Below are 27,202 nucleotides of genomic sequence, written 5' to 3'. Positions count from 1 at the left end.
TGTCCACAACAGTATGATTCACAGTAGCCAAAAGGTGGAAGGAATCTGTGTTCATGAACAGATGAGCAGATAAGCAAACTGCAGTCAATCCATGTAGAATATTACTGAGCCTTAAAAAGGAAATTCTGACACATGCTACAACATGGATGAACACTGAAGACATGCTCAGTGCAATCAGCCAGAAACAAAAGGACAAATACTTCAAGATTCCACTTCTTGAGGTTCCCAGAGCAGCTACATTAATAGAGACAAAGTAGAATGGTGGTTGTCGGGGGCTGGAGAGAGGGAATGGGGAGTTTGGGTTCAGTGGGGACACAGCTTTAGTTCTGCAAGTTGAAAGAGTTCTGGAGATGGATGGTGGCGATTGCTGCAGAACAATGTGTATGTGCTTAATACCACTAAACTGCAGGCTTAAAAATGACTACAATGGTAATTTTTTTTTTTTTTTTTTAAGACAAGAGTTTCACTCATTGCCCGAGCTGGAGTGCAATGGCACAATCTTGGCTCACCACAACCTCTGCCTCCTGGGTTCAAGCAATTCTCCTGCCTCAGCCTCCCGAGTAACTGGGACTACAGGTATGTGCCACCATGCCTGGCTAATTTTTGTATTTTTAGTAGAGACAGGATTTCACCATGTTGGCCAGGCTGGTCTCAAACTCCTGACTTCAGGTGATCCGCTCACCTTAGCTTCCCAAAGTGCTGGGATTACAGGCATGAGCCACTGCACACGGCCTTTTTTTTTTTTTTTTTTTTTTTAATGGGACAAGGTTTTACTCTGTCACTCAAGCCGGAGTGCAGTGGTGTGATCTTGGCTCACTGCCACCTCCTCGCTCAAGTGATCTTCCCACCTCAGCCTCCTGAGTAGCTGGGGTTACAGGTGTGTGCCACCATGCCTGGCTAATTTTTATATAAATGGGGTTTCACCATGTTGACCAGGCTAGTCTTGAACTCATGGGCTCAAGTGATCCACCTGCCTTGGCCTCCCAAAGTGCTAGGATTACAGGCATGAGCCACCACATCTGGCCAAGTTTTCATTTTAAAAGGCAGTTTGGACAGCCAGACATGGTGGTTCCTGCCTGTAATCCCAGGACTTTGGGAAGCCAAGGCAGGGGGACTGCTTGAGCCAATTGGGTTCAAGACCAGCCTGGTCAACACAGTGAGACCTCATCTCTACAAATAATTTTAAAAATTAGCTGGGCATGATGGCATACACCTGTGGTCCCAGTTACTCTGAGGCTGAGGTGGGGGAACAACTTGAGCCCAGGAGGTCAAGGCTGTAGTAAGCTATGATCATGCCACTGCACTCCAGCCTGGGTGACAGGGTGAGACCACATCTCAAAAAACAAAACAAAACAACAACAATAACAATGATGACAGCTTGGACATACAGGAATGTCTGGCCCTGTGACTAAAGTGCCTCCAGCCTGAAGCCTGTGTGACTTCCGCTGCCTTCTGGGCATGAGAGAAGCATTCAGGGAAGAGTCTGATAGAAAGAACAGTTGGGCTGAGAACTGCAGTCATGATCTCACCTGCTTCCAAAACACATCATGGGCAACACTGACCCCAAAAAGTAATTTTTCCTTTAAAAAAAAAAAAGGACATGATTTCCAAATGTAACTCTCCCACTATTTCAACAAAAAGCAGAGCACGCAGCAGCATATCAGATGAACAGGCATATAACCTGTGCTGCCTCAACCACAGGCTCCTGCCTCCAGCAAGGGAACCCACAGAGCAAAGTTTCACCGAGAAGCATCATCTGCCAGGAAACTTAGGAGTGGGGGTGCTTTTCCACAGGGGCTGTGTCAGATGCCCTCATAAATGGCACTGAAAATTATTGGGTTAATTTTAAATGCAAACACTGTGGTTAGGCTGACAGTTTTGTCTTAGCTCCGGGTGGGGTTGTTAAATATTTCTTTGCTCACACACAACATGCAGGGCATGAAGCCAGAGGCAGACTCTGTGGCCCCAGGGAGCAAGCCCATGCTGGCTGCCCACGCAAGGCCACTGGTCCAAATACGCCCTTATGCTAACTGTGGGCAAAACTGGTGAAAGAAAAGGCAGCTGGCAGTGGTCAGCTGTGGCCTTAGCTCACTCATGTTCAGCTGTGTGTCACCCTGACATGACCGCAGTCATCCTGCTCTGGAAGACACTGCCACGTGGCCAGATCTACATTAAGCCCCAAAGAAGGGCATTTTTCACATTTTTACAGCAGAACTGACATCTGTCATACAAAAGATCATGTAATACATGGTTAATTTTATGTGTCAACTGGACTGGGCCATAGGGTACCCATATATTTGGTTAAGCTTATACTGAGTGTGTCTATAAGCATGTTTCTGGAGGACAATAACATCCAAATGGGTGAAGTGAGATACCAGATGCCCTCCCAGTATGAGTGAGCCTCAACCAGTCCATTAAGGCTCCACAATAAAAAGGTGGAGCAAAGCCAGGCACAGTGGCTCATGCCTGTAATCCCAACACTTTGGGATGTCAGGAATTTAAGACCAGCCTGGCCAACATGGTGAAACCCTGTCTCTACTAAAAATACAAAAATTAGCGGGTATGGTGGCACACACCTATAATCCCAGCTACACAGGAGGCTGAGGAAAGAGAATAGCTTGAACCTAGGAGGCAGAGGTTGCAGTGAGCTGAGACAGCACCACTGTACTACAGCCTGGGCAACATTGTGAGACTCCATCACACACACACACACACACACACACACACACACACACACACACTTAGCCAGACATGGTGGTGCATGCCTATAATCTTAGTTACTCAGGAGGCTGAGGCAGAAGAAACACTTGAACCCAGGAAGCAGAGGTTGCAGTGAGCTAAGATTGCACCACTGCGCTCCAGCCTGGCTGACAGAGCGAGACTCTGCCTCAAAAAAAATAAAAAGTTGGCCAGGCGCGGTGGCTCACACCTGTAATCCCAGCACTTTGGGAGGCCGAGGCAGGTGGATCATGAGGTCAAGAGATCGAGACCATCCTGGCCAACACAGTAATACACAATCTCTACTAAAATACAAAAATTAGCTGTGCGTGGTGGTGCGTGCCTGTAGTCCCAGCTACTCAGGAGGCTGAGGCAGGAGAATCGCTTGAACGTGAGAGGCAGAGGTTGTAGTGAGCTGAGATTGCGCCACTGCACTCCAGCCTGGAGCTTGGAGACAGAGCAAGACTCTGTCTCAAAAAAAAAAAGGTAGAGTAAGAGAATCAACTCTTTCTGCCTGCCTGTCTTTGAGCTGGAACATTGGTCTTCTGCCTTTGGACTCCGTCTCAGACTGGAGCTATAGCATCGGCTCTCCAGGGTCTGAATTTCTCAGCCTCCATAATCATGTGATCCAATTCCTTGTCACCAGTCTATCTCTTTGTCTATACATTGTGAAAGAAAAATAAAATCTCGAGACCCCAAACTCAACATGCTAATGGGAGAGTTAAGCTTAGTAACCAAGTCACACACACACAAAAATCTATCTTCTTTTCTTTCCTAAAGTAATTTACACGCTTACTTTATCTCGTGTAAAATGCAGATTTACCATGCAGAGAAGGTGTATGTGACTCTGCCCCACTCCCTTCTGTTCACGTGTAAAATGTAGATTCACTGAATGGTACTCAAAGCTTCGTGTAAATGTGGCCACTGGCCTCATTGCCTGCTTCCCCTCATCTTCCCCTCTTCCCCTCCTGCTTACTTTTTCCTCTTTAAATACTGACGTTTCCAAAACCCTCTTTGGAAAAAGCACAGGCCACAGATCCTATGGTGACTTGTGTTTCTTTCTCAACTTGGGCAAAATATACCTCTAAATCGACTGAGATCTGTTTCTGTTTTCATGCCTGCTAACACAACCATTCTGCAGCCCATGGATCAGGGAGCAATTCTGACTTTTAGGTCTTATTATTAAAGAGATACATTTTGTAAGGCTAGTGATTCCTCTTAGGATCCCGGCAAAGTAAACTGAAAACCTGGAAAGGATTCACCATTCTAATGTCATGAAGAACATTCAGGATTCACAGGGGGAGATCAAAATAGCAACATTAATAGAAGTTTGAAGAAGTTGATTCCAACCCTCATGGATGACTCTGAGGGGTTCGAGACCCCAGTGGAGGAAGTAACAGTAGATGTCGTAGAAACAGCAAAAGAAGTAAAATTAGAAGGGAAGCCTGAAGATGTGGCAGAATCACTGCAATCTCATGATCAAGGCTTAACAGACGAAGAGTCGCTTCTTATGGAGGAGCAAAAAAAGCAGTTTCTTGAGAAGGAACGTACTCTGAGTAAAGATGCTGTGAACTCTGCTGAAGTGACTGTAAAAGATTTAGAACATTCCACAGACTTAGTTGATAATGCAGTGGCAGGGTTTGAGAGACTGACTCGTTTTAAAAGATGATCTACTATGGGTAAAAGGTTATCAAACAGCATCATGTGCTACAGAAAAACGTTTTGCAAAAGTAAGAGTCAATAAATGCATCAAACTTCACTGCTGTCTTAAGAAATTGCCACAGTCACTGCAGCCTTCAGCAACCACCACCCTGATCAGTCAGCAGCCATCAACATCAAAACAAGACCCTCCACCAGCAAAAAGATTGCCATTCGCTGAAGGCTCAGATAATTGTTAGCATTTTTTTTTAAACAATAAAGCATTTTTTTATTTTTTTTGTCACTTCACAATTCTTTTATGACTGACAAGCAATAAAGTATTTTTAAATTAAGGTATGTACATTGTTTCTTAGACATAATGTTATTGCACACTTAATAGACTAGTATAGTGTAAACATAATTTTTTTTTTTTTGAGATGGAGTTTCACTCTTGTTGCCTAGGCTGAAGTACAGTGGCATGATCTCAGCTCACTGCAACCTCCACTTCCCGGGTTCAAGTGATTCTCCTGCCTCAGCCTCCTGAGTAGCTGGGATTATAGGTGCCCGCCACCATGCCTCGCTGATTTTTTGTATTTTTAGTAGAGATGGGGTTTCATCATGTTCGCCAGGCTGGTCTCAAACTCCTGGCCTCAGGTGATCTACCTGCTTCAGCCTCCCAAAGTACAGGGATTACAGGTGTGAGGCACCATGCCCAGCCAAACATAACTTTTATATGCACTGGGAAATGAAAAAACTTTGACTCACTTTATTGCGATATTCACTTGATTATGGTGGTCCAGAATCGAACCTGCAACATCTCTGAAGTATGCCTGTAGAGATAAATGAAACAGAAAGTCCAGAAAAGGATCCACATGTATGTGGCTAATCTATTTTCAAAAGATGGCAAAGTAATTCAATAAGAAATGAACAATCTTTTCAACAAATGTTGCTGAAGCAACTGGATATCTGTATGGAAAAGAATGAACCTCAACTCTATGCCTCACACAAAAATTAACTCATAATGGATCACGACTTTACACATCAACACTAAAACTAAAACTTTCAGAGGAAAACAGGAAAAAGTCTCCACGATTTTGGAGAAGGCAAAGATTTGTTGAGATACCAAAAGCACGAACCATGAGGGGAAAAGTAGACTTTATCACAATTTAAAACTTAGGATTTTCAAATTTTACCATTAAAGAAAGTAAAAGACAGACTGGGAGAAAACAGTCTCAGTATGTGTATCTAACAAAGTGCCTATATCCAGAATACATAAAGAGCTCTTACAACTGAAAAGAAGAAAATAAACCTGACTAAAAAATGAGCAAAAAAATTTGAACAGACATTTCACAAAAGAAAAGATACAAATAGAGAGCACACAGGAAAGTGCCCATCATCATTGGTCATCAAAGAAACGCAAATTAAAATGAGATATCTGACCAGGCATGGTGGCTCATGCATGTAATCCCAGCACTTTGGGAGGCCAAGGTGGGCAAATCACCTGAGGTCAGGAGTTTGAGACCAGCCTGGCCCACATGGTGAAACCGCATCTTTGCTAAAAATACAAAAATTAGCCAGGTGTGATGTTGGGCATCTGTCATCGCAGCTACTCAGGAGGCTGAGACAAGAGAACCACTTGAACCCAGGAGGCAGAGGTTGCAGTGAGCCAAGATGGTGCCACTGCACTCCAGCCTGGGTGACAGAGCAAGACTGTCTCAAAAATAAATAAATAAATACAAATAAATAAAATAAAATGAGATACCCACCTCATACTACTAGAATGGTTAAGATGAAAAAGACTGATAACAGCGAGTGGTGGTGAGGTTGTGGCTTGGGCCAAAGAAAGCATAAAATGGCATCACCACTGAAAAATGGCCTGGCAGTTTCTAAAAAAATCAAACATATTTACATTATTCCCTGCAATTCTACTTCTAAGTAACTATCCGAGGGAAATGAAACCATGTCCATGCAAAGATCTGCATAAGAATGCTCACTGGAGCTTTATTTAAAATAGCTAAAAACTGGCCAGGCACAGTGGCTCACACTTGTAATCCTAACACTCTGGGAGACTGAGATAGGTGGATCACCTGAGGTCAGGAGTTTGAAACCAGCCTTGCCAACATGGTGAAACCCTGTCTCTACTAAAAATATTGATTAAATTAGCTGGGCATGCTTGTGGGCACCTGTAATCCCAGCTACTCAGGAGGCTGAGGCAGGAGAATCACTTGAACCCAGGAGCTGGAGGTTGCAGTGAGCTGAGATGGCATCATTGTACTCCAGTCTGGATGACAATAGAGTGAGACTCCATGCCAAAAAAAAAAAAAAAAAAGAAAAGAAAAGAAAAGAAAGAAAGAAACTTAAAACAACCCCAATGTCCATCACCAAGTGAGTGTAAAAAGGGTAAAATGCTGATTAATGGGTGAATGTCACAGGTCGAATGCTAAAGAAGGAGCCAGATGTAAAAGACTGCATACTCAATGGTTCCATTTATATGACGTTTAAAAGACGCAGAAATCGTGGCAGAAATCATAGACTGTGCCCAGGAGCGTGAGGAAACTCGGGGTGATGGAAATGAAATGCACTGCTGTTTGACTGCAGAGGCAGTTACAAGATGAATATGTTTGACCACATTCCTCAAACTGCAGGCTTAAAATGGGTACATTTTATTGCATGTAAATTATACCTCAATACATTTGATTTAAAGTTAAAACGTGTGTAGTTTTATGAAGCTGATCTCCAGAGGCCAAAAATTCTCCAACATGAATGCAACGGCCTGGCTCTCACCAATGTCCACAATACAGAAGAAAAACACCAATGCAGAGTTCCGTACAGATATGGAGGGACTGGGAGGAAGAGGGAAGGGATAGTGAGAGCAAGTCTGGCCTCTGCTAAGTGGGCAATTTTGTAGATGTCTGAGTTTCAGTCCATCTACAAAACAAACAAGCCTTTCTGCTAACCAGAGCTACCAAGTACAAAAACGAGAAAATACCAGCTAAGTGTTTCATAAAATAGCAAAGCACTTTCTTTAAACTCCACCCTGGCCTTACTTATCTGCTTTCATCAGGCCCTCAAATATTTGTTACATAAATATGTGTTATTTTTATTATTATTCATGCTTTCTATCAAGAGCCAGTTATCAATAGTCAAAAACGACTGTCCATTTGCAATTGTTTTTAAAATAACAATAGCTAACATGCTTTTAAAAGTAAGGTTCTAAGGGGTTGTTGCACACATTGTTTAATCCTCACACAAAGTGGGATGAAACTGGGGCAAAGTAGCTACACACTTGCACGAGTCTACAGAGCTTGCAATGTTTAGAGTTGGCATCAGAATCAGGCTGTTGTTGATGGAGAGCCCCCTGCTTCCTTGCCACTCTGCTCGCTGGCCTCCACAGTATATGTTTATACAGAATTGGTAGGTTTCACTAGACAGTCAGATTTCTATTTCCTTTATTTCTGGGGAAGTAGCTTCTTTGTGTCCAAATAACCAAGCTCTTGAGCACTAAATCAAGTGGCATGACCGTCATTAAGATGTCCAAGAATGCTTCAAGTGTATTTATTTATGCTATTGGCATAAACACCAGAAACTATCTACCTATTTTGCAGCTCTACAGATATAAGGCAAATAATTCACTGCAGTTTCCCATAGCTGTAGTCAACAAAAATTTGGAAAGTTCCTGTTACTGGTGTCAACATTCGCTTTCTGCACATCCTGGATTACCTGCAATTTACACATGGTGGTGCTGCATTAAAACCCCCAGTGTAAGACACATTTTTACTCAGTACCTCCAGGACTATAATTTATTTGCTTATAAAATTACTTCATTTGTGTTGTTAACTACATCTGACAGTATAGCCAAATAAAAATATGTAATAAACAGTCACATTGATGAGAATGGAATGTTGATTTATATCCCTCCCAGGAGACCTGAATGAAAACTGAGCCCCAAGTTAGCCCTCGAAGTAAAGAAACTTCCCCACAGAGCTGGTGCAAGAGCACAGAAGCTATCAGCTCACACTGTTCTCTTCCTTCCTGTCTCTATGCCCTCAGTGGGCACTTGCCAAGTAAATAGGAAATCAGCACATGTATACCAGTCCAATATTCCCAAACTGGGTTTCAAGTTCTTAGAAGATAAGGTTCCTATCTCATGTATTTTCTGTATTCCTCAATAGGCTCAAATACTTGTTGCATGATATTTAACTCTAGAATCCAAATGATAACTCATTTGACTCAACTGACTTAAGAATTAAGTCAATTCTTGGCCGGGCACGGTGGCTCATGCCTGTAATCCCAGCACTTTGGGAAGCCAAGGTGGGTGGATCACCTGAGGTCAGGAGACCAGCCTGGCCAACATGGCAAAACCCCATCTCTACTAAATACAAAAACTAGCTGGGCGTGGTGGTGGGCAGCTATCATCCCAGCTACTTGAGAGGCTGAGGCAGAGAGAAGTGCTTGAACCCGGGAGGCGGAGGTTGCAGTGAGCCAAGATTGCCTGGGCAACAGAGTGAGACTCCGTCTCAAAAAAAAGTGTTAAGTAATTCAAAGAAATTATTTCAGAAGAAAATGATAATAAACTTCACCATGATAAGTTTAAGAACCTGCTTGGGGCTTTACATGAAAAATATATCCAGGCTTAGGCCAGGTACAGTGGCTCATGCCTGTAATCCCAACGCTTTAGGTGGCCAAGGCAGGATAACTGTTTGAGACCAGGAGTTCAAGATCAGCTTGCACAATGTAGCAAGAAGCCATCTGTACAAAAACTTAAAAATTAGCCAGGTATGGTAGTGTACACCTGTAGTCCCAGCTCCTCAGGAGGTTGAGGTGGGAAGAGCTCTTGAGCCCAGGAGGTTGAGGCTGCAATGAACTGTGATCACACCACTGCACTCCAGCCTGGGAGAGAGATCTTGTCCCAAACTTTAAAAATAAATAAATAATAAAAAAAATAAATAGGTATCCAGGCTCTAATTTGTCTCATCCTCTCTGTCCCACCTACACCCCACCCTGCCCCAATCACCATAAGCTCTCACCTGAGTTATTGCAACAGCCTCCAAACCGGTCTCCCTGCTTCTGCTCTCAGGCCCACACAATCCAATTTCCACCCCAAAGCCATGGTTATTGTTAAAAGGTGGATAATGTCATCTCTGATCGATGGAGTCCAGTGGCTTCCTATCTCAGGTCCTTCCAATGGCCCGTGACTAGGACTCCGCCGACCTCATCTTCTACCACAGTCCCCCTCAGCGACCCTCTCCAGCCTCAACAGTTTCCTTGCCGTTCATCCACCGCACCCAGCAGGCTCCTAATGCTGGGCCTCTGCACTGCTGTCCCTCAGCTGGGGAATCCCAGGGCAGTCCCACAGTCCTTCGGATCTCTGCTCAATGCTCACCTCCTCAGCAAGGCCTTCCCTGACCACCCTGAGAGAGTAGGTCCTGGCCTCTACTCTGCACGCCCTGCCCCCATACCCTGGTTTTCTCCATAGCAGCACTGACCCCATCCCTACCTCAAATGTTTTATTTCTTTATTATTTTTAGAATAGGGTCTTACTGTGTCACCCAGGCTGGAGTGCAGTGGTGCAACTGCAGAATCCCTGAATCCTGGGCTCAAACGATCCTCCTGCCGCCTCAGCCTCCCAAAGTGTCAGGATTACAGGCATAAGCCACCATGCTCAGCCTCAAATAATTCATATTCACTGGTTAATCCACTCATTGTCTGTTTCCTGCACTGAAACCTTAAAAGGAAGGTCCTCATCCTGTCTCACAGCTGCGTCTGCCATTCAGTAGTGGCTCAGGAAAGAGGTGTCATTCTAACAAAAAACCAGACAAACATGACAGACTGCCTAATTTCTGAAACTCGGGGACAGGTGAAGAATGGCCTATAATGCTATTCTCTCTACTGGTAGGTATGTTTTAAAACCCCCTTACAAAAAGTCTAAAGAAAAAGAATGATGAAAGCGCTTGGCCGGGAGTGGCAGCTCACACCTATAATCACAATTGCTTGAACACAGGAAGCAGAGGCTGCAATGAGATCGTATCACTGCACTCCAGCCCTGGTGACAGAGCAAGACTCTGTCTCAAAAAAAAAAAAAAAAAAAAAAAAAAGAAAGCACTCAATCTCTGATAAATGACCACAATGAGGAGACAGGATACAGCAAACAATGACATAACCAAGAGGGAATCAGAGCAAGGAAACCCTCCCTGCTAATAGGCTTGTGCACAGAAGCAGGTGAGCGCCCCCACTCCCTCAGAACAGAAAGCCGACCTGAGACTCTTCCCATTTGTGTCAATTCAGTGCTATACATACATATCCATGAAAGAGTGAAATCATTCTGTGAGGTGAAGTTTATTAGGAAACCCAGCAGTCTCTGTCCTTCTTTCCCTTTCTCACCTCTGCTCTTCTCCATGATTTTTTTTTTTTTTTTTTTTTTTTTTTTTTTTGAGACAGAGTCTTGCTCTGTTGCCCAGGCTACAGTGGAGTACAATGGCTCACTCTTGGCTCACTGCAATCTCCGCCTCCCGGACTCAAGCAAAGTGATCCTCCCACCTCAGTCTCTCAAGGAGCTGAGACTACAGACACATGCCACCATGTCCGCCTAATTTTTGTATTTTCAGTAGAGACAGGGTTTCGTCATGTTGCCCAGGCTGGTCGCGAACTCCTGGACTCAAGCTATCCTCCTGCCTCGGCCTCCGGAAGTGCTGGGATTACAGGCATGAACCACCTCGCCCTGCCCTCTCCGTAATTCCTTTAATGTCTGCCTTCAGAGTGAGCCTTTGGTTGTTCAGCTTGGGGCATTAGTGACTGATTTCCCATGGCAACAGGTGAAAATGTAGCTCTGTCCTCCCCAACCTTTCCACTTCATCTCCTCCCCACACCTTCTCCACCCAGGCGCATCATAATTTCAATGAGAGCAGCAGCCAGTGTTTATATAAATTATCATCATTGTGGAGAGGCTATCCACAGCTGCGCCTTGTGTACACCATAATTATTTTTCTTTTCCCGCACGATGGTTTATTTTCTCTGAAACTAATAAGAGTCTTGTGTTTTCATTTGCTTTGTTTAATACTTATCACTAATCCCGCCCCAACTCTGCCAACTGTCTCAACTCTCCAGATGTTCCAGCATGCCAGGTGTCCTGCTAATTTCATCTTCTCCTCAAGAATCTCTTCAAGGAGCCTCTGACTAGCTGGGGTCAGAACATGCCTGCTCTCCACGCCAGCACCTGGCTGGCATCTCCCTCCAGCAGGTTCTGCCCACCTCTCACCTGGGGGAAATCCTGTTCCCACCAGCCCGTCTCTGTCTAGACTTACTGCCGCATCTGGGGAGCCCACATCTGCCAATCGCCTCCTTAAAGCACAGGAGCAAATCTGGGAGCATGTTTGAAGATGTCTTTACCCTACCTCCCTTGCCTGAGTGTAGACTTCCAGGCTGGAACGCCTTCCCTCAGAATTTTGAAAGCAAGGCCCTCCCGCCTCCTGCCAACCAGCGCTGCTGTGAAAAAGCCCAAGCGCTTCTGCTTCTTTTCATTTTATTTGGAGTTAGTTCTTTCTTTTGCCTTTTTCCACCTGTTTCAACCTTCTGCCTTTTGACCTGTGATGACCTATTTGTGATTTGTTTTTACATTTTCCTCCTGATTTCACAACAATACGTCCTGGAGTGGGTATGCCAGCATCTCTTTCCCTTTTTTTTTTTTTTTTTTTTTTTTTTTTTTTTTTGGAGATATAGTCTCACTTTGTGGCATGTACAGGCTGTAATGCAGTGGTGCAATCTCGACTCAGTGCAACCTCTGCCTCCCAGGTTCAAGCAATTCCCCTATCTCAGCCTCGCCAGTAGCTGTATTTACTGGCTCATGCCACCACACCCAGCTAATTCTTTTATTTGTAGTAGAGATGGGGTTTCACTATGTTGGCCAGGCTGGTCTCAAACTCCTGGCCTCAAGTGATCTGTCCACCTTGGCCACCCAACTGCTGGGATTATGGGTGTGAGCCGTAGTGCCCAGCCTCTGAACTCTTATTATCCAAATTCTGGGGTCAACAGCTGCAGACATGCTATCAAATAAATCCTTTTCCTCCCAAGCTCTCACTTGTCTCTATCTGAAATTCAGCCTCACTATCCAGGCATTTAGTTATTTATTTATATTATTTATTTTGAGACAGAGTCTTGCTCTGTCACCCAGGCTGGAGGACAGTGGCACGATCTTAGCTCACTGCAACCTCCGCCTCCTGGGTTCAAGTGATTTTCCTGCCTCAGCCTCCCGAGTAGCTGGGATTAAGGTTACCACCACGCCCAAACAATTTTTTTGTTTTATTTTAGTAGAGACAGGATTTTACCATGTTGACCAGGCTAGTCTCAATGGAACTCCTGACCTCAGTGATCTACCTACCTCCCAAGTTGCTGGAATTACAGGCATGAGCCACCACACCTAGCCTTCCCAGGCCTTTAACATCAGAGTTGGGAAGTGAAGAGGCTAGGAGAGTGAAGGATATCTGCATTTTCACCCATGGTGTTAGCCACCGGGTAGACTAACCCTGAAAGTTTGGGTTCTAGGAAATTATTTTGTGAATTTCATCCTGTTTTCCCTATTCTTTCTTGCTGAAACTTTTAAAAAAGTATTTTATTATTTTAGAGATGGGTTCTTGCTCTGTCACTCAGGATGGATTGCAGTGGCATGATCACAGCTCACTGCAGCCTCGAACTCCAGGCTCAAGTGATCCTCCCACCTCAGTCTCCCAAGTAGCTGAGACTGCAGGTGCATACCACCACACTCGGCTAATTTTTAAATTCTATTGTAGAGATGGGGTCTTGCTATATTGCCCAGGCTGGTCTTGAACTCCTGGCCTCAAGCGATCCTCTCTCCTCAGCTTTGAAACTCTTATCCAGGCATCCCCAAACTACGGCCTGTGGGCCGCATGCAGCCCCCTGAGGCCATTTATCCGGCCCCCTGCCACACTTCAGGAAGGGGCACCTCTTTCAGTGGTGGTCAGTGAGAGGAGCACAGCATGTGGCGGCCCTCCAACGGTCTGAGGGACAGTGAACTGGCCCCCTGTGTAAAAAGTTTGGGGATGCCTGCTCTTATCATTCAGCTGCTGACTCCCTGATCTGATCTTGTTTCTTTTTTCTCTCTTTTCCACCTCATTGCTTTTCTGTTCTACTTTCTGAGGGAGTTCCTCAACTTTATCTTTCACCCACTAACTGATTTTCTTATTTCTGCTTTTATATATATATATATGTATATTTGTATCTGAGAGTTCTCTTTTTGGATCTCTGAATGCTCCTTTTGGTGGCTTTTTTTTAGAGCTTCCTGATCCCGCCTCGTGTATGTGATATTTTCTCCATGTGTCCATTAATGGCAGCCTGTTTTCTACGACTCCTTCCTGCACGCTCTCTTTGCTTCCCAGTGTGTACTGCAGTCTCTACCTCCCGTAGCAGACGTTTTATTCAGATGCCCTTGGTTATCTGCTCACATTTAAGGGATGAGGATTTTTAAATCTTGATGCCTTGAACACTGGGAGGGGGTTATTAATTATGGGCTTCGTTAACAAGGGATCCAGCTGGGCCTGCTGACTGGGGACCCTCTGATGTCATTAATTTTAGGTCTTTACTCTTGGGCTACTCAGATTCCCCAAAGACACATCCAGCCTCCTGCCTAGAGGGAAAAGCCCCAGCTGGTCATGTTCTGGGAGCCAAAGGCGTCCTGTTCGCTTCCTCCTCCTGTGCCCAGTACGGCACTGCACCCCCACCCTGCACTCAACTGTGCCTGGTGTTTCCCATTCTTCTCTGAAATATTTTTAAAGTTCCTAAATAGTTACAGAAACCACCACCTTGGTTAACAGCAGGAAGTAATAAGTTGGAGAGTCAATTATCACCAGGGCTGGAGAACCACAGCCCCACCTACAGCCACAGACCCACTAAATAGGTGTGAAACTAACAGCTACTCTCTGAAGAGAAAGACAATTTAAGAACTGAAACTCAAGATGCGAGGTTTTTTAAAAAAGACAGAGGAGCTGCATGTGTTACAGTATTATCAATAACTGCTCTTTTTCCACCAATGGCTCCTTCAGCCCTGGGACCAGTCTAGAAGAGAATCACCCGCCAGCCTCAATGACTGCATAGTCAAGGAACGGCACATCCAAGGTCAGCCAACCAAAAGGCCTCTCTTCCACCCTTGATCCCTTCCCCCTGGGGTTCCTGGGGATCCCCTCTTTGTACAGGCTGTCTCTTCTCTGCAAGATTACACCTCCTCCAGGATGGCCACCAATGCCGCCAACTCTGCAGGTCTAACCACCCAGCCCAGCTCTCCTCATTGCAGGTGAGAAGTCCCAGCTGCCCTTGCTGTTACAGGTCATATCCCACAAAGTGCCACAGCCCAGTGGATCTGGCACCATCTTTCAGCTCCATGCCCATCCCCACTCTCTCAGCCACTGTCCCAGACCCATACCCCACAAGGCTACTCAACTCAGCTCCACTGCCCAGACGCGAAACCCACCTCCCGTATTCTTACTAGTACCATTTTTATGAAACACATCTAATCGCATTGCACCCAAACCCCCACCAAAGGAATAAAAGCTCAAACTCCCTCGCACAGCCTTCAGGGCCCTGCACAAACAGAAACCCATCTTTCCAGTCTTTTTTTTTTTTTTTACTCTGTTACCGAGGCTGGAGTGCAGTGGCCCGAAGTCAGCTTACTGCAACTTCTGCCTCCGGGTTCAAGCAATTCTCTTGCCTCAGCAGGTGTGCGCCACCACACCCAGCTAATTTTTGTATTTTTATTGAGACAGGGTTTCACCGTGTTGGCCAGGCTGGTCTCGAACTCTTCACCTTGGTGATCCACTCCCCTCGACCTCCCAAAGTGCTGGGATTACAGGTATGAGTCACGGCACCCAGGCTTCCAGCCTTAGCTTCCAACCCAATCCTCAAACCCCACCTCACCAAGAACACAGCGACCCACCATCTCCCCCAAACGTCGCTTTCACTTCCACATCTCTGCATGCCTTTGCCTCCACCTGGAATGTTCTGAACTCCACTCATGCTTCAAGGCCCAACTCACAGGTCCTCTCCACTGTGGAAAATGCCAGAAAATGTCTCCACAATCTGTCAGCGCCTGGACCACAGCCTCAACCCCACACTGTGGTCGCCAGGCTGACCATGAGCTCCCAGGGCAAGGCCCACGCTATTACAGGCATCTACCCTAGCTTGGCATCCTGTACTCAACTAGAGGTTTGGTAATAATGCCGGAGCCTGCTGAGTGACAGCAGTTACTGCTGGCCCCAAAGCATCAGCCCAAAGTCCCATAAACTCCTATGCAGGGAAATCAAACATCTATGCCATTCCAGGCAGGCACTCTTTCAGATGTCAACCGCTGCACCTTTGTGTAGCAATTTCCTCAACACCCCCATTTTCTTTCCGTCCTCACTCCGACACTACATATTTACGGAGAGGGGCTAACCCGTGTCCCGGTGAAAGCGTGGGGGGAACCTGCTGAGCTGTCCCCAGCCAACCACGCCGGGAGCACCACTGTAGGGCCTGGTGTCCTGGAAGATGTTCCACGTCCAGCACCACGCCTGCAACTCACATTCCTATTCACCCCGGGGCTTCCGAGTCCCCACAGCCCCGATTAGGAACTAAATAATTTAATAATGCTGGAAACACTACGGCTTGTTGTGCTGCCTGCCAGACGGAGCCTCTGCCCGAGCCAAGGCTTTTCCAGTGGTGTCCCGGTGGCCGGGCGCCCGCAGAGGAGGTCTGAGTCCCACTGTTCCCGGACTAAATGCACGGTTTCCTCTTGCAGAGGGGCAGGGCTGCGGCTCCTGGAGCGAGAGGTCATTTAAGGGATACCCTGAGCGCCCTGGCGGTGCTGCCGGCCTCTGCAGGCTCCAAGGCTGCGGTCGGAGGGGCCGGGGAGCCCCGTTCAGGTGGCAGCGTGCACCGTGGGTGGGGGGGGGGGGTAGTTGGAGGAGATCCGTTCAGGTGACAGCAGGCACGGGGGGGCTCTGAGGGATCGGGGGAGCCTCGTTCAGGTGACAGCGGGCACGGGGGGCCCTAGAGGGCCGGGGGCCCTGGAACTCCATGCCAGGGAAGCGGTCTTGCCCCTACGGGGCGGCAGAGGCTGATGCCGGGCAGGGGACTCCTGGGGGCCGGAGGGGCCGCTGCAGCCTCTGCCGTCGCTGAATCAGAACCACGGATTTCTCGTCCAGACCCTGAGTAACGGCAGAACGCGCTGATCAGGGCCCCAGGGCTGGGTCCCCAAGGCCGAAGGCGCAGAGCGGGGCTCAGAGAGGGCGCGCGCCAGGCCAAGGTCACAGAGCGCGTCGGCGCGGGGACTCGAACCCGGGCCCATGCCGCGCCCGCCAAGCCGGGCTGAAGAGAACCGACCCGTACGTACCCCTCTGCGCGGCCCGGGACCCCAGCCCCGGCCCCAGAAGCTCCGCACCCGCAGAGAGAGAGGGAGGCCGCGCCCCGAGCCCGCCGGCTGCCGCCCTCCGCCCTCCGCGCCCCTCAGCTCGCTCGTCTTACCTAGCGCCCGCAGCCGCCGCCACCGCCGCGCCGCGACTAGCGGACCCTCGGGAGGCCGCCCTCGCCGGCCCCGCCCCCGGCGCCTGAGCCCCGCCTCCCGCTCATGTTCTCGCGAGATGTCGCTGTCCCCGGAGGGGCCACGGAGGCCGAAGGGCTCCCGCCCTCAGCGCGCCTGCGCCCCGCCAACCCGCCCCGGCCATCACGAGTCAGTGCCATGTGGCGCCGTATTTACGGCCAGTGATTAGCCCCGCCCACCTGCCGCCACGAGCCACGCCCCCTTTCTCAGCCGCTAACCCGCGGCGTAGACTCAGCCCCGGCGGGCCGGGCGCGTGGCGTCTCGGGGGCGCGCAGCTGTCTCGCTGTTCCAGCCCGGAGCGCCACGCTGCAGTCAAATATGATCCCGTTAGTCAACCTTGATGCAGTGCCTGTTGTTTACCCGACCCGTTCTCGAGCATCGGCTCATTGGCTGAGGATCGTGGTGCTCACCGGCTGGGGTTTGGGACTCGCTGTGTGACCTTGGGCAAGTGACTTAACCTCTCTGAGGTTGTAATAGGTTAGTGACCCTACCTTGCAGGGAGTTTGTGAGACAAATGAGATGGCACGGGTAAAGAGCTTAGCTAGATGCCTAATGCCTAGTGAGCATGCAGTAATTGTTCTTGGCATCAATGTAGTTTTGTTTGTGTGTTTGTTTAGAGACAGGATATCACTGTGCCGCCCTGGCTGGGGTGCAGTGGTGCAATCACAGCTTACTGCAGCCTCCACCTCCTGGGTTCAAGCCATTCTCCCACCTTATCCTCCCGAGTAGCTGGAACTACAGACAGGTGCCACCTCACCCCGATAATTTTTAATTTTTTTTTTTTTTTTTTTTTTTTTTTTTTTTTTTTTTGAGACGGAATCTCGCTCTGTCACCAGGCTGGAGTGCAGTGGCGCGAGATCTCGGCTCACTGCAGCCTCCACCTCCCGGGTTCAAGCGATTCTCCTGCCTCAGCCTTCCGAGTAGCTGGGATTACAGGTGTGGGCCACCACCAGCAGCTAATTTTTGTATTCTTAGTAGAGACCGGGTTTCTCTATGTTGGCCATCGTGGTCTCCATCTCCACCCGCCTCAGCCTCCTAAAGTGCTGGGATTACAGGCTGCCTTCCAACCCAAGCTCATCTCTTCATTCTTCACTCCCTGCAGCCAATCACAAAGGAGTCCCCACCTGCCAGACCCTGGAAATGTGGAAGTGAGGGAGATGGGCAAGGCCCCTGCCCTCCTGGGGTATATATTCTAGTGGGGGAAAAGCAACAAACGACCACCACAAAATCTATGTGTATATTATATATACACACTCACAGTAGATAATATGTTTATAAATATGTGTAATGCATACATGTTACCTACTATGTATATGTATGTAGTATATACATTTATATATTGTACACATACATATATAACTATTATGCATGTATGTGTATATGTTGCATACATACATATATGTAACTGCATGTATGTAAATAATGTGGTAGCCTCTAGCAATGTCTCCCTGTGATCCCTGTCTCAGCTTAGAAATTTCTCACTATCAGCCATGCACAGTGGCTCACACTTGTAATCCCAACTAGCCAGAGACACAGAGTTGTGTAAGCGACAGAGCCAGGACGTGAATCCAAATTGTGGGCCCCAAAGATGGAGCCATGCTACAGCCTGTGACTTCCTTGGCCAGGGCCTCAGCTCAGCCCTGGAGACACCTCACTGTGATATCTCTCATCTCCTCCTCTTCTAGACTCCAAGCTCCTTCAAGCTGGCTGCCCATCCCCCCAGCAGCTCCGTTAGCTGCCACCCACCTTTAGGGCCCCTCACCCCCTCTGCAAAGGCTGTGGTCTCCTCAGGGCTGACCACAGCCTGGCCCAGCCTCTGGGTTTTACTTTGAGGTATTTCAACATCCCTACCAGCTACAACTATTTCTGGTTTCATAACCAGGGTTGTAACAGAGGAAAAATAGAAGTAACTGTGGCTTGGGCAAGAGATCAGCCAGGAAACATCAGCAGCTATGCTATGAAGTTCTAGGAGGTTCTTTTTTTTTTTTTTTTTTAAGAGACAAGGTCTTGCTCTATCACCCAAGCTGGAGTGTGCAGTGGTGCCATCTTGGCTTACTGTAGCCTCAGCCTCCCGGGTTTAAGTGGTCCTCCTGCCTCAGCCTCCTAAGTAGCTGGGACTACAGGTGCACACTACCATCCTTTTCTAATTTCTTACTTTCTTTTTTTTTTTTTTTTGGTAGAGTTGGGGGTCTCACTGTGTTGGCCAGGCTGCTGCTAGGACATCCTGATGAATTCTGGCCTTTGGACCCACATAAGCATCAATAGGATATGAAAAAAAAAAAAAAAAAAAAAAAACAAGGTCTGTGAATTGAAAATTCAACTGACCATGTAGATGATATGAAAATCCAAGAGGGGACAGACGCAGTGGCTCACACCTGTAATCCCAGAGCTTTGGGAGGCTGATGAGGGCGGATCACTGGAGGTCAGGAGTTCAAGACCAGCCTGGCCAACATGGTGAAACCCTGTCTCTACTAAGAATACAAAATTGAGCCGGGCGTGGTGGTAGGCATCTGTAATCCCAGCTACTCAGGAGGCTGACGCAGGAATTCTCTGCTTGAACCCGGAGGTTGCAGTGAGTCGAGATCGCGCCACTGCACTGCAGCCTGGGCAACAGAGTGAGACTCTGTCTCGAAAACAAAAAAGAAAATCCAAGAGGGCGAGGCACAGTGGCTCACACCTGTGATCCTGGCACTTTGGGAGGCCAAGGCGGAAGGATCATTTGCACTCAGGAGTTCCAGACCAGCCTGGGTAACAAGGTGAGACCCTGTCTGTACAAAAACAATAAAATAAAATAAAATAACCCAAGAGAATGGACGGAGGAGCCCTCCTGATTCACTGTGAGCTCACTCTTCCCCACCCCCATCCCTGTCTGTCTTCGCTGCATTCTTTTGGGACGCATCAGCTAAGAGGGAGGTGGTAGGAACCCGGGCCTGGATGCTAAGGCCGATACTCAGCTGCGGCATGACCTTGGACTTCCATTTCCTTCTCTGCCTACTGCTTAAAATAGTTGCCCCTCCCCTGCCATGGCCATGCATGAGAACAGAGACGTGCAGAGTGGTAGCACCTACCAGGTTTGCACCCAGAGCAGGGCTGCAGGTGCTGCGGTGGCTGCATTGGAGGCAATGGTGACTTAGGTGTACGCAGCGGTGAGGGAAGAGGACCAAGCTGACAGATTGTGGGGAGACAGCAGCTAGAATGGATACAGCAGGTTTGGGGATCAGCCGAAGGAGGGAAGGAGAGGAGCCGGGGTGATGTCCTGATTTCTGGGCGGGCAGTGGCTTGGATGGTGGTACCAGATGAGAGATTGGAAACCACAGAGGAGAATGGTTTTGGGGAGCAAACTTTGTGAACTTGGTGTTGTATATGCTGACTTAGACACACCCACAGGACATCACACTTGTCAGGAGGCCGTTGGATGTTTGTGTTTTGAACCCAGGGGAAAGGAGATACAGGCACCAGAGTCACCACCATGGCAGCTTAAGGGATGTGTATGGCGGTGTCACCCAGAGGCCACCGTACGTGGCCCGTCCTCCCGCCTTGTCCCATGCCCCAGTCCTGCCAAGCCATCTCCACCTCCTCCTGCCCTACCCTCCTGGGGGCTGGAATGGCCAGTAGAGGCCAGAGGCTGTGGAGGTGACAGTTCGTTCTGTAGGCAACAGGAGCCCCCTGAAAGGGAGGGAATGGGGGGGACTCTGGGCCAGTCCTGTGGAAGCCAAGGTGGAGTGGACCTGGGCCCTGGCTTCAGGACCTCTCAGAGAACTGGTGGATCAGCCCGACTCCCTGTTCTGCATGCTGAGGCCTAGCACCGCGTGTGGACAGGAAGCGTCAGGGACTCTGTAGGGGAAGGCACTGTGAATTGTAGCGAAGTCCTAATGGTCCATGCTTGGACTGCAGCCACCAGAATGTCTATGTCCTTCCTTCCTGAGTTCATGTGTTCACACTAAGGTGATGGTGTTCAGAAGCGGGGCCTTTGGGAGGGGAAGGGGTCATGAGGGTGGAGCCCTCAGCAATGGGATTAGACCCCTTATAAAAAGGACCCCAGAGAGCCGCTCCCCTTCTTCTTCTTTTTTTTTTTTTTTTTTTAACAGAGTCTCACTCTGTTGCCCAGGCTGAAGTACAGTGACGCGATCTTGGCTCACTGCAATCTACACCTCCCCGGTTCAAGCGATTCTCCTGCCTCCACCTCCTGAGTAGCTAGGATTCCAGGTGCCCACCACCACACCTGGCTAATTTTTTTTTTTTTTTTTTTTGTATTTTTAATAGAGACGGGTTTTCACTATGTTAGCCAGCCTGGTCTCAAACTCCTGACCTCAAGTGATCTGCCCACCTTGGCCTCCCAAAGTACTGGGATTACAGGCATGAGCCACTGAGTCCAGCCTCCTCTTCCCCTTCTTTCTACCGAGTAAAGTTACAAGGAGAAGGTGGCCTTCTGCAACCCAGAACAGAGCCCAACCACACTGGCACTCTAATCTTGTGATCTTAGGAGAAATAACATCTGTTGTTCATAAGCCACCCAATCTATGGGACTCTGTTGTAGCAGCATGGACTGACTAGGCCCCTTATCTATGCAAAAACATCAAAAAGACATGGGGAGTGGGAGTGGAGGGGGACATGCATCTTCAGCCTCCTCAGTGGAATTAGCATGGCCTGTTCTCCCAGGAGTTTGAGACCAGCCTGGGCAACAAAAAAAAAAAAGACCCTATTTATACCAAAAACAAAATGTTTTTTTAACTGGGTGTGGCGATATATGCCTATAGTCCCAACTGCTCTGGCCGACAAGGTGGGAAGATCATTTGAGGCCAGGACTTAGAGACCAGCCTGGGCAACACAACAAGACTGATTTTTGTTTTGTTTGTTTGTTTGTTTGTTTGTTTTTTAAAGATGGGGTTTCACCATATTGGTCAGGCTGGTCTTGAACTCCCAACCTCAGGTGAGCCGCCCACCTTGGCCTCCAAAGTGCTTGAATTACAGGTGTGAGCCACCACGCCCAGCCCTTGTTTGTTTGCTTTTTGAAATGGAGTCTCACATTGTCACCCAGGCTGGAGTACAGTGGCCCTATCTCAGCTCTTTGCAACCTCCACCTCCAGGGTTCAAGTGATTTTCCTGCCTCAGCCTCCCAAGTAGCTGGGAATACAGGCTGGCGCCATGACGCCCAGCTCATTTTTGTATTTTTAGTAGAGATAGGGTTTTACCATGTTGGCCAGGATGGTCTCAAACTCCTGACCTCAAGTGATCCATTCGCTCTGGCCTCCCAAAGTGCTGGGATGATAGGCATGAGACACATGCCGGCCCAAGACCCTGTTTATACAAAAAAAAAAAAAAAAAAAAAATTCGGATGGTGGTGTGTGCCTGTAGTCTCAACTGCTCTGGAGGACAAGGCAGGAGGATCATTTGAGCAACACAAGACCCTGTTTACACACTTTCAAAATCTGGGTGTGGTGGTGCTTACCTGTAGTCCCAACTGCTCCGGAAGCTGAGATGGGAGGATCTCTTGAGGCCAGGAGTTCAAGATCAGCCTGGGCAACAGAGGGAGACCCCACCTCTACCAGAGGAAAAAAAAATCAGCTGGGCATGGCGGTACACACCTGCAGTCACAGCTACCCCAGAGGTCAAGGTGAAGCATCGCTGAAGACCAGGATTTGAGTCTGCAATGAGCCGAGATTGTGCCACGGCACTCCAGCCTTCATGACAGAGCAAGACCCTGTCTCTAAAAAAATAATAATTTTTAAAATTTTAAAATGAGGGTCCGGGTGTAGTGACTCGTGCCTGTAATCCCAGCACTTTGGGAGACCAAGGCAGGTGGATCATCTGGGGTCAGAGATGCACATTTGCACCTGAGGCTTGTATTAATCAGCTTGGCTGCCATAACAAAAATACCATAGGCTGGGCGCCGTGCTCATGCCTGTGATCTCAGCAATTTGAGAGGCCAAGCAGGGAGGGTTGAGGCCAGGAATTTGAGACAAACCTAGGCAACAAGTAAGATCCTATCTCTACAAAATATTTTTTAATTAATTTAAAAATATATTAGCTGGACATGTTGGTGCATGCCTGTAGTCCCAGCTACTCAGGAGACTGAGGTGGAAGGGTCCAACAATTGGAGGCTACAGTGAGCTATTATTGTACCACTGCACTCCAGCTGGGCTACAGGGAGAGACCCTGTCTCTTTAAAAAAAAAAAAAAAGCGGGGAGAGCCAGGCGTGGTGGATGAGGCCTGTAATCCCGGCACTTTGGGAGGGCAAGGTGGATGGATCACCTGAGATCAGGAGTCCGAGGCCAGCCTGGCCAACATGGCAAAACTCCTCTCTACTAATAATACAAAAATTAGCCAGGCTTGGTGGCAGGCACCTGTAATTCCAGCTACTCAGGATGGTGAGGTAGGAGAATTGCTTAACCCGGGAGGCAGAGGTTGCAGTCAGCCAAGGTCGCACCACTGCACTCCAGCCTAGGTGACAAGTGTGAAACTCTGTCTCAAAAAAAAAAAAGCCAGATATGTGGTGGTGAATGTCTGTAAACCCAGCTACTTGGGAGGCTAAGGTGGGAGGATTACTTGAGCCCAGGAGTTCAAGGCTGCAGTGAGCTATGATCACGCCACTGCCCTCCAGCCTAGGGGACAGAGTGAGGCCTTATCTCTACAAAAATAAAAATGAAGAAATTAGCCATGTGTGGTGGCACACCTGTAGTCCCAACCAGTCAGGAGGCTGAGGTGGGAGGATTGCTTGAGCCCAGGAGGTCAAGGATGCAATAAGCCATAACTGCACTACTGCACTCCAGCCCAGGTGACAGAGTGAGATCCTGTCTCAAAAACAACAACTACAACAAATTTAAAAAAAAAAAAAAAAAAAGGCTGAGGGCCTCCCACTTCAACCTCCCAAAATGTTGGGATTACAGGCGTGAGCCACACTCACAGCCATCACTCCTATTTTAGAGATAAGGTTACATCCCTGCAGAAACCCAGGGAAGAGAGGACCTTCTCCCACAAGACAGATAGGGTCACAGTCAGTTGGAGTTTGCAGGGTCTTCCAGGCACAGGCAGGGGACAGAAAGGGATGGCCTAGGCAAAGGCATGGGAACAGCAGAGCCAGGAAGCATGAAGGCAGCTGGCAGAGTGCCCTGGGCATTTGTGAAAGGTCCTGTGATCTGCCCAGCTCTGCAAGGAGCCGTGGGATGGGAACCTGGGAGGAGACCATGGAAGGTGAAGCAGCATGACGGGAGCCACACATCCTGATTTTTCAGAAGCTGTGAGCCAGTGTTTGAGCCGGAATATTGGATCCCTCTCAGGGCCTCAGCTTTGCCATCCACGACAGGGAGAGGGTGGCTGAGTCTTCTGCATGCTCATACAATACCCATTCTCCCATCCTTCCTGATTAACAGAACCCTGGTTTGTATTTTTGTATTGGTAATGGCGATAGACACTGCTTTTTTTTTTTTTTTTTTTTGACAGCGTCTCCCTCTGTTGCCTAGGCTGGAGGGCAGTGGTGTGATTTCAGCTCACTGCAACCTCCATCTCTGGAGTTCAAGCAATTGTCCTGCCTCAGCCTCCCAAGTAGTTGGGATTACAGGTACCCACCACCACCTCCAGATAATTTTTGCATTTTTAGTAGAGATGGGGTTTCACCATGTTGGTCAGGCTGGTCTCGAACTCCTGACCTCAAGTGATCTGCCTGCCTCAGCCTCCCAAAGTGCTGGGCTTACAGGTGTGAGCCATCGCACCAGCCAACACAAACCTCTTGAAGTCATCTCCGACTGCATCTTTTCTTTTTTTTGTTTTTCGAGATGGAGTTTCGCTCTTGTTGCCCAGGCTAGAGTGCAATGGCGCGATCTCGGCTCACTGCAACCTCCGCCTCCCACTGCAACCTCCACCTCCCAGGTTCAAGCAGTTCTCATGCCTCACTCTCCCAAGTAGCTGGGATTACAGGCACCTGCCACCACACCCAGCTAGTATGTGTGTGTGTATGTGTGTGTGTATTTTTAGTAGACATGGGGTTTCACCACGTTGGCCAGGCTGGTCTCGAACACTTGACCTCAGATGATCCACCTGCCTCAACCTCCCAATGTGCTGGGATTACAGGTGCAAGCCACCATGCCCAGTCTATTTTTTTTTAATTTATTGTAAACAAAAAAAATTAATTTTTTGTGTCTCATTGTGTTGCCCAGGCTGGTCTCAAACTCCTGGGCTCAAGTGATCCTCCCAACTTGGCCTCCCAAAGTGCTGAGATTACAGGCATGAGCCACTACGCCTGGTCAAATCTCATCTATCTATCTATCTTTCTATCTATCTATCTATCTATCTATCTATCATCTACATATCTATCTATCCATCTATCAGCCTATCAGTCTATCAACCTATCAATCTATCTAACTATCTATCTATCTGTCCATCCATCCTATTGATTCTGTTTCTCTGGAGAATGCTGCCCAATGCAGAGGGCAAGGCAGAGAAATGCAGAGGAGCCTGGGCTCCTGACGACTTTGGGGAGGACATTACCCAGCGCCACCCCCAGACTTGTTTCTGCATGAGAGAAAAATAAGGCCTGTCTTGCTTAAGCCATTGTTGTGGGGGTTTTCTGTTATTGGCAACCAATCTCAGCCCCTAAGAGGTGCAGGGGAGGCCATGTACCCTGCAGTTCAGGTACCCCAAATCACACCCACAATTGTTGCTTCATCCTAGTACTGCCTGGACTGTTATGCAGTTAATTTTTTTCTTTAAAGAAACTCATTCTTCAAGATATCAACTCGAAAGAAAGAAAGAGGACGGAAGGAAGGAAGGAAGGAAGGAAGGAAGGAAGGAAGGAAGGAAGGAAGGAAGGAAGGAAGGAAGGAAGGAAGGAAGGAAGGAAGGAAGGAAGGAAGGAAGGAAGGAAGGAAGGAAGGAAAGGAAAGGAAGGAAGGAAGGAAGGAAGGAAGGAAGGAAGGAAGGAAGGAAGGAAGGAAGGAAGGAAGGGAGGGTTCAAGACCAGCCTGGCTAAAATGGTGAAACTCTGTCTCTATCCAAAACACAAAAAATTAGCCAGACATGGTGGTTAGCACCTGTAATCCCAGCTACTCAGGAGGCTGAAGCAGGAGAATCACTGGAACCTGTGAGGCAGAGGTTGCAGTGAGATCACACCACTGCACTCTAGCCTGGGCGACAGAGAAAAAAGAGAGGCTGAGGCAGGAGAATCGCTTGAACCCAGGAGGTGGAGGTTGCAGTGAGCCAAGATCTCATCATTACACTCCAGTATGCCCAGCCAGACTCCTCAGGAGACCCTGGAAGGACAATACAGCTTGAAGGAAGCCCCCAGTCCATCTTCCTAGACAGCAGGGATGCTGCTGTGATGTTTAGTTCTGCAGTTTGTACAACATGCACGGGGTGCCCACCGCAGGACAGGCATGGACGGGGCCAAAAGCCACCCCAACTCAGGAGGAGACCACGCTGCCACCTCTACCCAGAGTCCATAGAGCTTGTCCCTGTTCCCCGACTTACTCCTGCCAGCTTCGCAGCCCGACACAGAAGGGGGTTTCCTGTCGAAAGGGAGATGGCTCTGACCCCCATGGCCTCCAGACAAGGGGTCCCTGAGAGCAAGGGATGAGGGCTCTTGGTTGAAAGCTGGGTGAGGGCTGAATTACACCAGACAAGGTGATGACCCATCTCTCCACAGGATGGCGCTCAGAGTTTTTCTATAGTTTTTTTTTTTTTCTACATTGAAAAAATGTGTACAGCCCTAATGCACTCAGAACCACGAGCTCCAGCTTCCCAGCTCACACGGCTTTCGTGTCCGTTTCCAGGTGCCTCACAAGCCTACCTTGTGTCCAGCCCTCTGCAGCTTTTTCTCTCTGCATCACTGGAGTGCTGGGAGAGACATTAGAATGTGGTGGGGGATGGGGATGGGAGAATGTTCTAGTCTTTCCCTGATGCCCACTTACACAGGAGCCTATGTGGCACAGGGAAGGGACCCAGGCCACTCTGCAGGCTGGCTGGGCTTGTGGGGGTAGGGGACAAGCTCTTCCTGACCCTGAAGCCTGTGGCAATTTGGGTATCCCTAGTGGCTTCTGCAGCGTGACACTGAAGGGTGGGCAGTGGCCTAGTGTCCCCCCATCACAGAAAGTGTTCTCCCAGAGCAGAAACTAGGATGCAGAGTGATCTCAGAAAAAGCATCTGCAATTAGGAATGACCCCAAAAAGGCCCTTGGGAAGGGCCCCCACACTCCATGCACGGCTTTTTTCCTGCAAGGAGGCAGCCACTGGATGTGGCACAAGGGCTGTGGAAAGCTGGGCTTGGGGGTGCTG

The 27,202-nt window shown here is 48.4% G+C and overlaps 1 protein-coding gene across 2 annotated transcripts in view; it reads right to left on the bottom strand.

The window, feature by feature from the left end:
• CHST12 (carbohydrate sulfotransferase 12) overlaps positions 1-16,948 on the bottom strand; it is a 28,864-nt gene extending 11,916 nt beyond the window's left edge. The window contains exons 1-2 of one of the 2 annotated variants that reach the window (XM_039470350.2): positions 16,861-16,948; positions 5,122-5,186 (exon numbers count right to left, since the gene is read on the bottom strand). The gene's annotated coding sequence lies outside the window, so the exon portion shown is untranslated. The remainder of the gene's footprint in view (positions 1-5,121; positions 5,187-16,860) is intronic. The other variant, XM_039470376.2, reaches the window with a different exon arrangement.
• Between the last annotated feature and the right edge of the window lie 10,254 nt (positions 16,949-27,202).

The sequence above is a fragment of the Saimiri boliviensis genome, chromosome 1 (assembly GCF_048565385.1).
Source record: "Saimiri boliviensis isolate mSaiBol1 chromosome 1, mSaiBol1.pri, whole genome shotgun sequence".
In the NCBI taxonomy this organism is placed as follows: Eukaryota; Metazoa; Chordata; class Mammalia; order Primates; family Cebidae; genus Saimiri; species Saimiri boliviensis.
The sequence above is the reverse complement of the archived record's forward strand: the minus strand, read 5'-3'. Positions and strand labels throughout refer to the sequence as shown.